Below are 16,082 nucleotides of genomic sequence, written 5' to 3' on the forward strand. Positions count from 1 at the left end.
AATCCGCTGGAACCACCCCAGAGTCTAGTGAATTCTGATAAATTATCACTAGCACATTTGCAATTTTCCTAGCCATCTCTTTTCGCACTCTGGGATGCATTTCATTAGGACCAGGAGACTTGTCTACCTTTAGCCCCATTAGCTTGCCCATCACTACCTCCTTAGTGATAACAATCATCTCAAGGTCCTTACCTGTCATAGCCTCATTTCTATCAGTCACTGGTATGTTATTTGTGTCTTCTACTGTGAAGACCGACCCAAAAAACCTGTTCAGTTCCTCAGCCATTTCCTCATCTCCCATTATTAAATCTCCCTTCTCATCCTCTGAAGGACCAATATTTACCGTAGCCACTCTTTTTTATTTTATATATTTGTCGAAACATTTACTATCTATTTTTATATTCTGAGCAAGTTTACTCATAATCTATCTTACTCTTCTTTATATCTTTTTTAGTAGCATTCTGTTGCCCCCTAACGATTTCCCAGTCCTCTAGTTTCCCACTAATCTTTACCACTTTGTATGCTTTTTCCTTCAATTTGATACTCTCCCTTATTTCCTTAGATATCCACGGTCGATTTTCCTTCTTTCTACCGTCCTTCCTTTTTGTTCGTATAAATCTTTGCTGAGCACTGTGAAAAATCGCTCGGAAGGTTCTCCACTGTTCCTCAACTGTTTCACCACAAAGTATTTGCTCCCAGTCTACCTTAACGAGTTCTTCTCTCATCCCATTGTAATCTCCTTTGTTTAAGCACAAAACACTAGTGTTTGATTTACCTTCTCACCCTCCATCTGTATTTTAAATTCCACCATATTGTGTTCGCTCCTTCTGAGAGGATCCCTAACTATGAGATTATTAATCAATCCTGTCTCATTACACAGGGCAAGATCTAGGACCGCTTGTTCCCTCGTAGGTTCCATTACATACTCTTCTAGGAAACTATCGTGGATACATTCTATAAAATCCTCAAGGCTGCCTTGACCGACCTGGTTAAGCAATCAACGTAGATTAAAATCCCCCATGATAACTACTGTACCATTTCTATATGCATCAGTTTTTTCTTTGTTTATTGCCTGCCCCACCATAATGTTACTATTTGGTGGCCTATAGACTTTTTCACCTTACTATTCCTGATTTCCACCCAAATGGATTCAACCTTATCCTCCATAGCACCGATGTCATCCCTTACTATTGCCCGGATGTCATCCTTAAATAACAGAGCTACACCACCTCCCTTACCATCCACTCTGTCCTTCTGAATAGTTTGATACCCTTGGATATTTAACTGCCAGTTGTGACCATCCTTTAACCATGTTTCAGTGATGGCCACTAAATCATAGTCATTCACGGTGTTTTGCGCCATCAACTCATTTACCTTATTCAGAATACTACGGGCATTCAGGTAAAGTAGACCTGTTTTGAATCTTAACACCTCGATAAGTAACCTCACTTAAGTTATATTTCCTCTTCACTTTTCTCATGCGTCGCTTACCATTTATGTTTTTACTTCCCATTTTATTCCTTTAAGTATTAATGGGCCTATTCACTGAGCTCCCCTCAGTCACTGTACCTTGTACTATTGCCCTTTTTGATTTTTGACTATGGCTTCTCTGTCTTACACTTTCCCCCTTACTGCCTTTTGTTTATGTCCTTGTTTAACCTACTTCCTTCCTACCTACTTCCTGCATCAGTTCTCATCCCCCTGCCACATTAGTTTAAACCCTCCCCAACAGCTCGAGCAAACACTCCCCCTAGGACATCGGTTCCAGTCCTGCCCAGGTGCAAACCGTCCAGTTTGTACTGGTCCCACCTCCCCCACAACCGGTTCCAATGCCCCAGGAATTTGAATCACTCCCTCTTGCACCATCTCTCAAGCCACGCATCCATCCTATCTATCTGACTAGCTCATGGCACTGGTAGCAATCCTGAGATTACTACCATTGGGGTCCTACTTTTTAGTTTAACTCCTAACTCCCTGAATTCAGCTTGTAGGACCCTGTCCTGTTTTTTACCTATATTGTTGGTGCCTATGTGCACCACGACAGCTGGCTGTTCCCCCCCCCCCCCCCCAGAATTTCCTGCAACCGTTCAGAGATATCCTTGTCCCTTGCACCAGGGAGGCAACATACCATCCTGGAGTCTCGATTGCATCCGCAGAACCGCCTGTCTATTCCCCTTACGATTGAGTCCCCTATCACTATAGACCTGCCATTCTTCTTCCTGCCCTGCAGCACAGCAGAGCCAACCACGGTGCCATGAACCTGGCTGCTGCTGCCTTCCACTGGTGAGCCATCTCCCTCAACAGTATCCAAAGCAGTATATATGTTTTCCAGGGAGATGACCGCAGGGGACACCTGCACTGCCTTCCTGCTCTTGCTCTGTCTTTTGGTCACCCATTTGCTATCTCCCTCAGTAACTTTCACCTGCAGCGTGACCAACTCGCTAAACGTGCTATCCACGATGTCCTCAGCATCGCGGATGCTCCAAAGCGAGTCCATCCGCAGCTCCAGAGTTGTCAAGCGGTCTAACAGGAGCTGCAACTGGACACACTTCTTGCACGTGAAGGAGCCAGGGACAGTGAACATGTACCTGAGCTCCCACATCTCAACAAGGAGCATGACACGGGTCTGGGATCTCCTGCCATGTCTTAAACCTTTGGTTAACTTATACAACTGCAATTCCAAAACAAAAACGAAGAAAAACTATATACCAATGAAAATAAAAAGAAAAAAGAAAAACTATTTACCAGTCACTTACCAGGGATAAAAAGCACCTCCTCCCCACCCAGCTTCGAATTCCCACTGAGCTTCAAATTCCCAAACTCACTCTTTGCTGTGTCTCACTCTGGCTGTGTCTTCTCGGGCTCACTGGGCGAACTCAATCTGGAAACCTTGGAAAGGTTTGGCAATAAAGCTTCAGTTAGCGCCACCATCCTCACTGCTGGAACGGGTTTGACTCTCGCGAGGATGGGAGAGGGAAGTACCTCAGGAATTTACAGGTGGATAATGGCAGAGGATGTTGCATCCCCGGAGGGGGTTAAGGCCAACTGGGAAGTGGTTGGGGGTGGAATTGGAGGGGGTATGGTGTGAGGCTTTGCGATGGGTGAACGCCACTTTTTCATGCGCCAGACTGGGGTTGATACAGTTGAACGTGGTACATAGGGCACATTTAACGAGGGATAGGTTGTGTCAGGTTTGGGAGGTGGAAAATAAGTGCAAGCAGTGTGGGAGGGGCCCGGCAAAGCATGTGCATATGTTCTGGGTGCGTCCGGACGTGGTGAGATTTTGGGTCTCCTTCTTCAGCACCATGTTGGCGATTTTACAGAGGGATTTGGAGCCCAATCTCGTAGTGGCCATATTTGGGACGTCAGATCTGCTGGAGTTGCAGGCAGAAGCAGGTCCAGATATCTTTGCCTTCGCCTCATTGATCCATTGCAGGCAGCTTCTGTTGGGAGTGGTCAGATGGCGTCCTTTTAATGTGTTCTTTGAAGAGCCAGTCTGTCAGCTGTTAAGAGGGGGGGGGGGGGGGGGGGGGGGAGAGCGGTTTGATGCTGTTGTTTTGCTTTATGGTTGGTCTTTGTATTCATTAAAAAATTATCAATAAAAATATTTCAAAAAAAGATTTGGCAACAAAGATTTATCACTTTTATTGAAACGCAAAGTAATGACTGGTAAGTATCAGCATTCATACGTAACTGTGCATGAGATTTCTCCTTAAACTCTAACAATTGCAAATGAAAACACTCATTTAAGGGATTTTGAACAGAACAGTTCTCCCAACGTAGCCTCCTTCAGAGTATCCAGTCATAATAAAGGTGGTTTTGTCATAAAAACCCCAACAAATACGAAGCAGAATTTGGTAGAGACTTTAAGGTCGGGGGAATTTTGCTACAATTGGATTGAGTTCAGTTGTAGATTCCTCGAAGCAGACATGTTAAACATTTGGCCTCCCAAACAAAATTTAAGAAATAGTCATTTGGTAGTAGAGTTTGAGTATTGCTCAAGACGACATTTTGATTGAAGTTTTTCACCTTGCACTCAGGACAATGACGAGAGTACCAATGTCAGTGAAAAAACAACTTTATACTGTGCGAGAAAAGAGTGCAGGTAGACTCTGATTGGTGGAGGTGTTGCCATGGAGTATTTCATTGCCAGTGTGATGCCAGGTATGTAAGCCATATGTACTAAACGCTGGTGGGTCGTATAAACAGCACACCCCTTGTACTGTTCGCAACAGGTAAGGTACAGATCAGCCAAACAGCTTGTACTTGCTAAAAAGTGTCAAAACATCGTTTCCAACATTAGATGTGATTCTGCAATTGGACATTTGCTTTATAAAATTTAGTATGCTAAACATTAGGCTGACAACCAATTTAAGATTATCAATCTGGCTTGCAGTTTAGCACATTTGCATGCAATGGAAGCTACATGCACTGCTACATGCTGGCTAGCAATATGCGTGCCACACAAGTGTCAGGCAATGACCATCTATAGAATCCAACTATTGCTTGCCACTTTATATTCAATGGCATTACCATCTCTCAATCCTCCACCATCAACATTCCGGGAGCTACCATTGACCAGAAACTGAATTCGACAAGTCATAAATGCGGTGGCTACAGGAGCAGGTCAGAGGTTATGAATCCTGCAGGTACTCACCTCCTGACACCCCAAAGCCTGTCCAGCATTTACAGGGTGCAAGCCAGGTGTTTAATAGAATACTCTCCATTTGCATGGATGAGCTTTAGCAACATTCAAGATTATCCAGGACAAAGCAGCCCTTTTGATTGGCAACCCTTCCACAAACATTCACTCCCTCCACCACCGATACCATCTTGGTGCAGAAATATATAGCCGTTCCTTCACCGTGTCAAAATCCTGGAACTCCCTGCCTAACAGCACTTTGGGTGCACCTACACCACATGGACTGCAGCAGTTCAAGATGGCAGCTCACAACCACTTTCTCATGGGCAGTTAGGGATGAGCAATAAATGCTGGCCTAACCACATCCCAAGAATGAATAAAAAGAAATTCACAGGGCCCTGTTCTTTGCAGACAGAAAAAACATGTACATGCACACATTGTCCCCGTTTCAGCTGAACAAAATAAATGACAGCTATTCGCTGGTTCATTCATCAGGGCAATGCCTTGACCAGTCAGCCCGCCTGGTTTAAATTTTCAAACAATCGGTGACTATTAACTGTGCTGTCTCCATGGTAATGCCCCTACCAATCAGCACTTTTTTCTCACACAATATAATGTTACTGTTTCCCCTGACATTGGTATTTAGGGCAGCACGATAGCACAGTGGTTAGCATTATGGCTTCACAGCTTCAGGGTCCCAGGTTCGATTCCTGGTCTGTGCGGAGTCTGCACGTTCTCCCCATGTCTGTGTGGGTTTCCTCCAGGTGCTCTGGCTTCCTCTCACATTCCAAAGATGTGCAGGTTAGGTGGATTGGCCATGTTAAATTGCCCTTAGGTTAGATGGGGTTCCTGGTTACAGGGATAGGGTAGTGTGGGCTAAAGTAGGGTGCTCTTTCCAAGAGCCGGTGCAGACGCGATGGGCCGAATGGCCTCCTTCTGCACTGTAAATTCTATGAAATCTATGAAATTATCGGAGTGTCCTAATGAATACAAGATGAAAAGCTTTGTCAAAATGTGTTTTATTCAGCAATACTAAAATTTAAGAACTTAAACAAGAATTATCAGAGGCCAGGGAACCTTTAAGTGCCAATCGGTGACAGCAGGTATTCATTTAGGTTTAACTTGGGGCCTGAACACTCTTTTCAGCAAGGCAGCTCTTCAAATGCATCTCCTTCAATCTGCTCTATTGCATTCGCTGCTGCCAACACAGTCTACATTTGAGACTAAACACGGGTCCGGGTGACCGCTTTGCAGAACACCTTCGGTCCGTCCGCAAACAGGACCTTCCGGTCGCTTGCCATTTTAACTCACTGTCCTGCTCTCATGCCCACATCTCTGTCCTTGACCTACTGCAATGAAGCCCAAACAAACTGGAGGAACAGCACCTCATCTTCCAATTAGACATTTTACAGCCTTCCGGACTTCAGCCTGTGAACTCGCTCCTCCACCTTTACTCCATTTTTATTTCTATCAAGTTATTTATATTTCTTCCATCGATCTGTTTTTCCCCTCACAATTGTCTCCCCTCCCTCCAAACTCACTCCACTTGGGCCAACTGTTGCCTGTTCCAAGTTGTCCTTTGACACGCTGCTTACCCCTGTTCTGCCATTAACACATTCAACGTGCCAGTTTCAGCATCCTTCTTAATCGTTATCACCACCATTTACATTCCCTTTGTTTTTTTTGTCCACATCTTTGTCAAACTCCACCTATCGCTGGCCCTTTATCTAGCCCCACTATTCCACCCCCCCCCCCCCCCCCCCCAACAGTATAAATCTCATATTTCCAGTTCTCTCTAGCTTTGACAAGAGTCATCCAGACTCAAAATGTTAGCTCCGTTCTCTGTCCACATATGCCATCAGACCTGCTGAGATTGTCCAGCATTTTCTGTTTTGATTCATTTAGATTTCTTTGTTGTACATCTTGGATTGCATTGACATTCAAAATGTAACATTTTAAATGAAACACATGTCAACTGACAAGTGCATAAATATAATTCAGTAAAGCTTTAATAAGGAAACGGCAACAACATTTCATCTTGGTCACTAGTAAACATATTTATTAGAATAAATAACAGTTAATGTTTCTCAAGCCATGCACACACCAGGACATTCTTTCTTCACAGGATTATTGTTTCTCAAACTCCCAGTATTTTGTCAATACCAATGTGACCCAGTACCACATTTTTAAATAGCTGTAACACCATGGCGATCAAATAAAGAAATAACTTTGAATTGTATAAGTCGTTAACAGTCCATGAATTAAAGGTAATTTCTCAAGTCTATTAAAGACTTGTGATTGCAACTACATTCCTTTATTCTTAAAATAGGCAAACAATTCTGTAGGATGTTGAAATATAAAATGGGAAATTTCTTTCCTCTCAAAGACATCAGGGACAATCCCTGCAATGGGCTACAAGTTTTAAAAAGAAAAACACAGTTGAATTTGTGTGTTATTAATATTTGTCAGTACTTGGGAAAGACACTCTAATATCCTAACTACTCTCAACGAAGTAAAGCACTGGCTAGCTGTAGAATTAGGTTCCGTTATGCAGAAACTTGCAGTTAATCCCAAGGGCAAGCACTGTTTTCCACGACCCATGCCAGGTATCCCAGTCCATGAGCAAGACTGACTATTTAGTGCCAAATTACATTTTTGTGGATTAAGGAACTAACACAATCTGCAAGTCTAAACTCAGTTGGGGTTAGATTCAGATCGAGCTCTGAGAGATGAAATGATAAATTTCTGGAAATGCCACATAATCCCTCCCAAAAAAGGTAGACTTAAATATCTTAGAATACATGGTGGAGCTAACAATATATCAGAATTTAGATCATTTAAGGTTTGATGGAATACTTTGCCTGTCATATCTTAAGATTCTGCTACAACCTCGGGCTCTTTAAAGAAAAAGAGATTTGTATTTAATCCCTTAAAGGATCTTGTTAGGAAAACAAAGGTAGTTTAAAGGGATTTATACTTACAAACATTAGAAATAAGGTATTAAGTGGTTTTAATGTAATGTTTCTGTGCCTGGAAGAGTAAAACCTATCGTTAGATTCAGACTGGGCAAAGGTGTTTGTATGTGTGGGGGTTGGTTACAAGTTCCAACAGTTTTTCTATTGTGCTTAGAGGTGGCCACAGCGTGAAGAATAAATAAACCAGCAGTGGTTGCTGAGCAACTGGGGCCTTGTAAGGTAAAGAAGTTTTTAAGTTTTAGTTCAGCTCATTTGATTGTAGAAGGCAGCTCTCTCACCTCTGCTAGAAGCAGGTGGTTTACAAGGCTAGCGTGAGCTTTGTTAGAAGAAAAGCCATACCATGAAGTAATGGTAAAGAAAACAAGTGCAGAGCAGAGACCTGAAGAGCAGCTGGTTAAGAAAACTAGAGAAATAAAGAGGCGTTTCAAAGAAGTCAGGCATTAAAGGTATTCGAATAGAGCATGTTCAGTAAAGAATGACTGAGGTGAGAAGAAGGCTGAGACGCTAGGAAGATATCGGAAGTGATTTTCAGGTATGTCAGATTTTTATTAGTCTATGAAACATAACTATGGAAAAAGGCGGCTGGATCCTGGAGTTTGTGTACAAACAGATGAGTCAAAGGAAATCTAAAAGGGGGTGGTGCACATTCCTGGACTGGATTCGCAGTTAAAAGTGGAGTGGAAGCTTTGTTTAAAAGTGTCATTTGTAAAATCTGATCTGGATTTAGTAACATAAACCGCTAAGGGAGAGCAATATGAGAAAATTTTACAGATTGTTTTTGGGAGTGGAGTTTGGAAATTCTCCTGTGATCATCATCTGGAAGCAGTCTGAGGAGTAATCCACAGATATTCACTTGGGTCCCGAGAGCACAACCTGTGTACTTGACCACAGGCACCTTGTGTGCTTTATAACAATAATAATCTTTATTGTCACAAGTAGACTGCATGAACATTGCAATGAAGTCGCTGTGAAAAGCCCCCAGTCTCCACATTCTGGCACCTGTTCGGATACACAGAGGGAAAATTCAGAATGTCCAATCATCTAACAGCACGTATTTTGGGACTTGCGGGAGGAAACCGGAGCACCCAGAGAAACCCACACAGGCATAGGGAGAACATGCAGACCCCGCACCGACAGGGACCCAATCCGGGAATCAAACCTGTGAAACTAGCGTTGTGAAGCAACAGTGCTACCCAATGTGCTGCCCTATAAAGGGACTTTTGGTGTTAATGAAGCCATTGTTGCTTAAGATATACTTGTAATCCATGTTAATCTTTAAATCTGTGTATTTGTTAAACTTGGAGGTGGTTGGGGGGGAAGAAAGAGAGTAAAGGCATATTGTATTGGAATGTTTTTCATGTTTAAGAAATATTTTTCTTGCTGTTAAAACTAACTTGCAGTCCTGTGACTCTGTTCCTCCACATTTTATATATTAAAAACATAAAAGTGATGGTATTTTGAGCCAGGGTTCCATTCTGGGATTTTCCTATCCAGTTATATCATTTGGGATTGTATCAACCTTGACATGTGTGCAGCACGGTAGCATAGTGGTTAGCAGAGTTGCTTCACAGCTCCAGGGTCCCAGGTTTGATTCCTGGCTTGCGTCACTGTGCGGAGTCTGCTCGTTCTCCCCGTGCCTCCGGGTGCTCCGGTTTCCTCCCACGGTCCAAAGATGTGCAGGTTCGGTGGACTAGCCAAGCTAAATTGCCCTTAGTGTCTAAAAGGTGGGGTGGGGTTACTGGATTACGGGAATTGGGTGGAGGTGTGGGCTTGGGAAGGGTGCTTTTTCCAAGGGCCGGTACAGACTCGATGGGCCAAATGGCCTTCTTGTGCACTGTAAATTCTATGGGCGGGATTCTCCCGTACCCAGCGGGGCGGGGGCTCCCGCCGGGACGGAGTGGCGTGAACCACTCCGGCGTCGGCCCGCCCCAAAGGTGTGGAACCCTCCGCACCTTCAGGGGCTAGGCCGGCGCAGGAGTGGTTTGCGCCCCGTCAGCTGGCATGGAATGCCTTTGGCGCCATGCCAGCTGGTGCCGAAGGAACTCCGCCAGCCGGCGCGAGTCCGCGCATGCGCAAGAGTTCGGTCCTTGAGCCCCAACTATTTAGAATCTATATTAATGACTGGTATAGAAGGTTCTGTCGCCAAATTTGCAGACGACACTAAAATAGGTGGGACACTAAAATAGGCGGTACAGTAAATTGCAATGAGGAAATAAGAACCCTACAAATCGATATAGATAGGTTAGGTGAGTGGGCCAAAATGTGGCAGTTGGGAGTTTAAGGCGTATACATGCGAGGTCATCCATTTTGGTCAGAAAAATGGAAAGGCATCTTATTTTCTAAATGGGGAGAAAATTTGGGTGCTCCAATGCAGAGGGACTGTGGTACCTTGTGCATGAGTCACAGAAAACTCGCATACAGGTGATAAAGAAAGCAAATTGAATGTTGGCATTTATTGCTGAAGGAATAGAGTATAACGGTAAGGAAGTGTTGTTGCAACTGTACAAGACATTGATGAGACCGCACCTGGCGTGTTCTGCAGTTTTGGTCCCCTCATTTGAGGAAAGATGTAGTAGCATTGAAGGTAGTTCAGAGAAGGCTGACTACATGGACTCCAGAGATGAGGGGTTTGTCTTATGAACAGATTGAGCAGTCCAGACCTATACTCTCTCTGGAGTTTAGAAGAATGAAGGAAATCAAATTGTGGTATATAAGATGATAAAAGGTATGGATAAAGTAGCCATGGAGCGGATTCTTCCTGTCATGGAGCATTCTAGAATGAGGTCATAGTCTCAGGATAAGGGTAGCAAGTGTAAAACAGAGATGAAGCAAAACTACCTCTCTCAAAGGGTCATAAAACTGTGGTATGACTTCCAGTTGCGGTGACGCGGAGCTACGCCGAATGTTCGGTGGCTCCTGCTATTTTCGGACTTTTGGGCTCTTTTAAGGGCCCGCAGCGGCGCTGATTGGACTTTTACCGGTGTGGGAACACATCTGCTGCGCCTATCTGCCAGTGGATGGACTGGACCAGGAGCGTGGCGGTCAAAAAATTGGCTTTGGAGCAGAGAAAGGTGCGAGGCAGGAAGAACAAGATGGCGGCAGGCGGGGAACCGGCAGCGTGGCAGCAGTGGGTGCAGGAGCAGCAGGAGCTGCTCCAGAGAGCTGAAAGATGAGCTGCTGGAATCGCTAAAGGCCTCACTGGATAAGCTCATGGTGACCCAGACGGCCCAGGGTGCAGAGATCCGCAAGTTACGGCAAAAGGCCTCGGAGAATGAGGATGAAATCCTAGGCCTGGCAGTGAAGGTGGAGTCGCACAAGGCGCTCCACAAGAAATGGCAAGCGAGGATGGAGGAAATGGAGAACCGCTCGCGGCGGAAGAACTTGCGGATCCTGGGCCTCCCGGAGGGGCTGGAGGGATCGGACCTGGGGGCCTATGTGGTCTTGATGCTGAACTCGCTGATGGGAACGGGGTCCTTAAGGACCCTTGGAGCTGGAAGGTACCCATCGGGTGTTGGTGAGGAAGCCCAGGCCGAATGAGCCGCCAAGGGCGGTGCTGGTCCGTTTTCACCGCTTCGTCAACCGAGAATGCGTGCTGAGATGGGCTAAAAAGGAGAGGAGCAGCAGGTGGGAGAATGCAGAGGTCTGGATTTACCAGGACTGGAGCGCGGAGGTGGTGAAGAAAAGGGCTGATTATAACCGGTCGAAGGTAGTGCTGCACAAGAGAGGGGTGAGGTTTGGCCTGTTACAGCCGGCACGCCTCTGGATCACTTATCAAGAATCACCCGTATTATTTTGACTCCCCGGAAGAGGCCTGGGCCTTTGTCCAGGCAGAGAAGCTGGACTCAAACTGAGGATTATGGGGGGATTGGAGACTGATGTATATTGGCCGGAGGCTCTGTTCTCCCTTGTAATTTTCTGTTGGTTTTTTGGGGTTTAAAAAAATATTTCTGTTCTTTTCTCTCTGGTGGAAAGCTGGGGAGAGGTTTTGTAGGCCCGTTGGGGCGCGCGCCTTTTCTTTCCCGCGTTTTGGGTCGAGGGGCGGGGTTTAAGTTGGAAGCCTTTTTCCCTCACGCTGGAGCTTGGAATGGGAGGGGTCTGTACCGGTCGGGGGAATGGTGTTGGCTTTACACCGGGAGGGTCGTGGGGTGGTGGGAGCAGCCGGGGGTCAGGAGTCGGCTGACATACAGAAGTATGATGAGAGGGGCCACGCAGTCTGGGGGGGGGGGGGGGGGGGGGTACCGGGTTGCTGCTGGAAGGGCTGAAGGGGAACAGATGGTGCTGGGGGGTTGAGATGGGGATCTGCCACCGTGGGGAAGGGCCGTCTGGGTACTGCGGGCACGTGGCTGGCGCGAGGGAGAGTTCGGCTGACGGCGGAGAGTGCAGGGGGAATAGCCTCCCCAATTCGGCTGGTCAGATGGAATGTAAGGGGGCTAAATGGGCTGGTTAAGCGGGCCCGGGTGGTTGCGCATTTGAAGGGGGCTGGGGGTGGATGTGGCTCTGCTCCAGGAAATGCACCTTAGGGTGGCAGATCAGGTAAGGCTGAGAAGGGGCGGGTTGGGCAAGTGTTCCATTCGGGGTTGACTGCAAGGAACCGGGGGGGTGGCGATTTTGGTGGGGAAGAGTGTGTCGTTTGTGGCGTCAAGTGTGGTAGCGGATAGCTGTGGCAGATACATAATGGTGAGCGGCAGACTCCAAGGGGAGCGGGTGGTGCTGGTTAATGTGTACGCCGCAAATTGGGACAATGCAGGCTTCATGCGGCGCATGCTGGGTCGGATTCCAGATCTTGAGGCGGGGGGCTCGATAATGGGAGGAGATTTCAATAGTGCTGGACCCAGCACTGGATCGTTCTAGGTCCAGGACCGGTAAGAGGCCAGCGGCGGCCACAGTGCTGAGGGGGTTCATGGACCAGATGCGAGGGGTGGACCCTTGGAGGGTTGATTATTCGGTGATAGCCATATCTGACCACGCTCCACATTGGGTGGACCTGGAGCTGGGGGAGGGGAAGGACCAGCGCCCGCTGTGGAGGTTAGAGGTGGGGCTGTTGTCGGATGAGGAGGTATGTGGGCGGTGTATAGAGGGGTATTTGGAAACTAATGACAATGGGGAGGTGCCGGTGGGGGTAGCCTGGGAGGCGCTGAAGGCGGTGGTTAGGAGGGGAACTGATTTCTATTAGGGCACACAGGGAGAGGGGGGAGTAAAGGGAGAGGGAGAGGTTGGTGAAAGAAATGGTAAGGGTGGATAGGAGGTACGCGGAGGTCCCGGAAGAAGGGCTTTTGAGGAAGCTTCGTAGTCTCCAAGCGGAGTTTGATATACTGACCACCAGGAAAGCAGAGGCGCAGGGGAGGAGGGCGCAAGGGCCGGTATACGAGTATGGGGAGAAGGCGAGTCGGATGCTGGCCCACCAGCCCCGGAAGCGGGAGGCGGCGAGGGAGATAGGGAATCTGGTGCGGAGTGCAAGGGGCATTAACAGAGCGTTCAGGACCTTGTATGAGGAGTTATACCGGTCAGTGCCCCCTGGGGAGGAGGGTGGAATGGAGTGCTTTTTGGACAAACTGGAGATCCCAAGAGTAGGGGAGGAGCAGGCAGAGGGTCTGGGGGTGCCTGTCGAGCTGGCCAATGCGATGGGGAGTAGGCAGTCAGGGAAGGCACTGGGGCCTGATGGTTCCCGGTGGAATTTTATAATAAGTTTTCTGACCTGTTGGGCCCGCTGTTAGAGAGGACCTTGACTGAGGCAAGGGGAGGGGGGGGCTTGCACCCGACAATGTCCAGGGCATTAATTACATTGATTTTGAAGCGAGATAAGGACCCCCTCTACTGTGGGTCTTACAGGCCGATCTCACTCCTCAATGTGGACACGAAACTGCTGGCCAAGATACTGGCCAGGAGGGTGGAGAAGGTTGTCCCGCAGGTCATTCACGAGGACCAAACGGGTTTTGTGAAGGGGAGGCAGTTGAACGTCAATGTGCGGCAGCTTCTTAACGTCATAATGATGCCGGCGGTGGGGACGGAAAGGCGGAGATAGTGGCATCGATGGATGCGGAGAAAGTCTTTGACAGGCTACCTGTGGGAGGTATTGAGGCGGTTTGGGTTTGGTGAGGGATTTATTAGGTGGGTGAGGCTGTTGTATAATGCTCCGGTGGCGAGCGTGGTGACGAATGAGAGGAGGCCGGAGGACTTTCGGTTGTACCGGGGGATGAGGCGGTTTGCATTGGTGATCGAACCCCTGGCCATGGCGCTGAGGGAATCGAGGGGGCTTGTGCAGGGGGGGGTGGAGCACCTGCTGTCGTACGCGGACGATTTATTGTTGTATATTGCAGATCTGGCGGGGGGATGCCGAAGGTGATGAGGATTTTTGGGGAGTTTGGGGACTTTTCTGGCTATAAGCTCAACGTAGGGAAGAGTGTGCTGTTTGTGGTGCATATGGGGGACTAGGAGAGATAGGGGGGCTCCCGCTGAAAGGGCAGAGAGGAGCTTCAGATACCTGGGGGTCCAGATAGCCAGGAGCTGGGGGTCCCTGCATAGGTTAAACTTTACGAGGCTGGTGGAGCAAATGGAGGAGGAGTTCAGGAGGTGGGATGTGTTGCCACTCTCCCTAGCGGGCAGGGTCCAGTCGGTTAAGATGACGGTGCTCCCGAGGTTTCTGTTCCTCTTCCAGCATTTACCCATCATGATCCCGAAGGCTTTCTTTAGGAGGGTCAGCAGGAGTATTACGGGGTTTGTGTGGGCGCAGAAGACCCCAAGGGTGAGGAGGGTACTTTTCGAGCGAGGTAGGGAAGTGGGTGGATTGGCACTGCCCATCCTGTGTGGGTATTACTGGGCTGCGAACGTGGCAATGATTCGTAGGTGGGTGGAGGGGGAGGGAGCCGCATGGAAGAGGATGGAGGAGGCGTCCTGTGTGGGCACGAGCTTAGAGGCGCTGGTGACGGCGCCATTGCCACTCCCCCCGACAAGGTACTCTACGAGTCCAGTAGTGGTGGCTACCCTCAAATCTGGGGGCAGTGGAGGCGACCTTAGAGGAATTGGAGGGGAAGTGGGGTCTCCCCCCAGGGAATTACCTTCAGGTTATTTGCACATTAGGGTGTTAGGTGGCAGGTGGTTCCGCTATTGCCGCCAAGGGGGGTGCAGGATAGGGTGCTCTCGGGGACGGGGGTTCAGTGAGGGCAGGGATCTCTTGGCAATTTATCAGGTGGATGCAGGAGGAGGCCTCGTGAAAGAGCTGAAGGCGAAGTGGGAGGAGGAGCTGGGAGGGGAGATGGACGAGGGGATGTGGCGGACGCCCTGGGAGTGTGAATTCCTCCTCCTCTTGCGCATGGCTTAGTCTAATCCAACTAAAGGTGCGGCATAGGGGCGCATATGACTTGGGACCTGGCTGAGACCGGTTTCTTTGGGGAGAGGACAGGTGTGCAGGTGCTCAGGGAGCCCAGCAAATCACACACCACATGTTTGGGCGTGTCCGCGTTGGAGGGCTTTTGGAAGGGGGCCAGCGGGGAACTTGTCAAAGGTGGTTGGCTCCAGGGTGGAACCGGGCTGGGGGGGCTCGCAATGTTTGGGGTAGCATCGAAGCCGGGAGCGCAGGAGGCGAAAGAGGCCGGCATTCTGGCCTTTGCGTCCCTGTATAGCCCGGCGCAGGATTCTTTTACAGTGGAGGGACGCGAAGCCCCCGCGCCCGGAATCCTGGATCAGCGACGTGGCTGGGTTTATTAAACTGGAGAGGGTCAAGGTTGCCCTGAGGGGGGTTGGTGCAAGGGTTCTTTCGGCAGTGGCAGCCTTTTATCTTGATTTCCTGGCGGAGCATTAGTGGGTGGTTAACTTCAGCACAACCCGGGGGGAGGGGGGTTATGGGTCTGTTATGGGGGGTTTGTTTTCATGGTTCTATGCCTATTTCTTTATCTTGTTAATTTATTGTTTTTGTATTTGGAGGGGAGGTAGGGGGTTACTGTTTTTGTTTGCTGTGATAACATTTGTTGTTGAAAAGTTGAATAATATTATTTTAAAAATCTGTGGCATTCACTTCCCAGAGTCCGGTAGACAGTGCTGGGACAGTGAGTAAATTTAAAGAGGAGTTAGACAGATTTTTAAATTAATAATGGGTTGAAGGGTTACGGAGAATGGGCAGGACGGTGAGATGATGCGCAAGTACTGCAACAACCCAACTATACATGTTTGCAAACATTTTTTCTCCAATGTTCAAGTGCCAGTTAAATACAAGATTATTTTGCTATCTGCCCATCTGTCTTGAATAAACATTACAGAAAAATAAGATTAATGCATATGCATCATGTTTTCTGAAAATATTCTTGCACCATTAAGAAGTTTGCTTTCCAGGGAAGTCCTGTACAAAGGCTCAATTTGAGAGCCTTATCTTTTACTTGCAGTTCACGAGGACTGAATCCCATCTTTTCCCACCTCAGCCCCCATTAAGTGCGAGGGTGAATGGAGTAGGTGAGAAGGGAAGCAAGGAGGTC

The 16,082-nt window shown here is 48.0% G+C and overlaps 1 long non-coding RNA gene across 1 annotated transcript in view; it reads left to right on the forward strand.

Moving 5' to 3' along the window:
• The first annotated feature begins 4,027 nt into the window (after positions 1-4,027).
• Positions 4,028-16,082, forward strand: part of LOC119955215 — a 116,743-nt gene continuing 104,688 nt past the window's right edge. Inside the window, exon 1 of the long non-coding RNA XR_005458409.1 lies at positions 4,028-4,164. This is a non-coding gene — a long non-coding RNA (uncharacterized LOC119955215). The remainder of the gene's footprint in view (positions 4,165-16,082) is intronic.

This window comes from Scyliorhinus canicula, chromosome 20 (assembly GCF_902713615.1).
Source record: "Scyliorhinus canicula chromosome 20, sScyCan1.1, whole genome shotgun sequence".
NCBI classification, from domain to species: Eukaryota; Metazoa; Chordata; class Chondrichthyes; order Carcharhiniformes; family Scyliorhinidae; genus Scyliorhinus; species Scyliorhinus canicula.